Source organism: Bactrocera latifrons, unplaced genomic scaffold, assembly GCF_001853355.1.
Source record: "Bactrocera latifrons isolate USDA-ARS-PBARC rearing strain unplaced genomic scaffold, ASM185335v1 scaffold_1825, whole genome shotgun sequence".
Taxonomy (NCBI): Eukaryota; Metazoa; Arthropoda; class Insecta; order Diptera; family Tephritidae; genus Bactrocera; species Bactrocera latifrons.
Genome location: NW_017535325.1, coordinates 8,975 through 10,705, shown reverse-complemented (window position 1 = coordinate 10,705; position 1,731 = coordinate 8,975). Strand labels below are relative to the sequence as shown.

Genomic DNA, 1,731 nt, shown 5'->3' with positions numbered 1-1,731 from the left:
TTCGCAATCGGTATTTGGTAATACCCACTATTTAAGTCGAGCACAGTAAAATACACGTATGGCTTTGCGATTTGCAACTGTTATTCAATGTTTGGCATTAGAAAAACTTCTTTACGCATATGTAGATTCAATCGTCTGAAATCAACGCATAAACGCTCACTACCGTTTTTCTTTCTAACTAGAATCATTTGACTCGYATATTCAGAATTTGATTTTGTAATAATATTACACGCTAATAGTTCGTTAATCATTTCCGCGACGATTTTCTTTTTAGGTTCAGGAACCCGAAATAGTTTCTGTGCGATAGGAACGTCAGTATCAAGATCTATGGACATCTCCAYTAAATCGGTTTTGCCTATTTCATGCATATTTGTTGCAAAAATATCACCGTAACTATTCAACAGTTCAACTAAATCATTTTTAGCACTTAACTCGCTTATACCGCCTTTATATCATCGATAGTAAATTTATTATCGCTTGCAAAAGTAATACAACCATCTACAATAACAGCCCGCATATCATTAAAAAGGTCTTGGCYCAGCATTTAATCTGCTGTTAAGAGTTGATCATCTACGACATATAATATAACGTCCCGCCTTAGGTTTTCAATTTGTATTTGTACACGAATTTTCGCGTAGGCATATATAATACCACCACAGAACCCACTTATTTTTAATGCGCATTTTTCTTTTTCACATTTTAAGTTATTTGCTACCGTATCAATAAATGCCATTAATTGTTGACCGTTTACAACAACACATTGCTCGAAAATGTTATTCGTTATTGTTTCTTGCGCTATATTCGTTTTTCTCACTACGGTTTTCTTTTTCCCGCAATTTTCCGGTTCACTTTTAAGATGCACTTTATCATAATCATTGCATCTTCGCCTGCGTTGTGGTTTAGGACATTTACTCGAAATATGTCCTTTTTCTTGGCAATTATAACAAATTACTTATTTATTTATATCGCTAACACTTACGCTTTTCTCACTTTCAATGTGTTTCTCATATTTACCCGAACGCGTTAGAATGTTTTTGCTATAATYCGTTATTGCTTGACGAAACTCACGCATTGTTTTAAAACGAGTAGTAGCCATTGTCGTTTATAGTTCACGATGTTTTACCCCATCTCTAGCATATTTCACGATTGCAGACTCACTCAATGTAAATCGTTTCCCTAATGCACTCACGGTATGCAGCTGAACTCTTCGCACAACTTCTTTGAAAGTTCGTTCCAATTGGAATACAATTTGTCTGTCGAATTGAGCTAAATTTTCGAGGCGCCTTTGAGTCGACTATAAACATCCAACAACAAACACTTTTCTTCCCACTTATAGGCACTCATAGCAACATTAAYTCTATCTACGAACTGCTCAACCGTGATTGACGATTCGGATGTTGGATCGAAGTCTGGTATCGTTTCTGCAATTTCTTTTACATAATAATTAATTTTAGTCGTCCTTGTACTAGGTGATTCTAAACGTGCTTGTTCCGCAAACGAATTTAAGTAACTCACGTTATCACCCGGTGTCGTATTCGAATTAGACTGCATCAGCTGCAGCACCGAGGTAAACATTTCGCGCAACTCATTTATTTGATCTTGCACATTCGTTTGTGTAAATTCTATCACGTCCGCACCAACCGCTTCACTTAGTCGCAAAATTAGTTCATTTTTATGCCCTTCCGTTTCTAAACCTCTTTCGCTAAGTAATTCTTTTATTTCAGATAATTT

The 1,731-nt window shown here is 36.0% G+C and overlaps 1 pseudogene; it reads right to left on the bottom strand.

The window, feature by feature from the left end:
- Positions 1-1,185: 1,185 nt before the first annotated feature.
- LOC108967325 lies at positions 1,186-1,725 on the bottom strand (annotated as a pseudogene).
- Between the last annotated feature and the right edge of the window lie 6 nt (positions 1,726-1,731).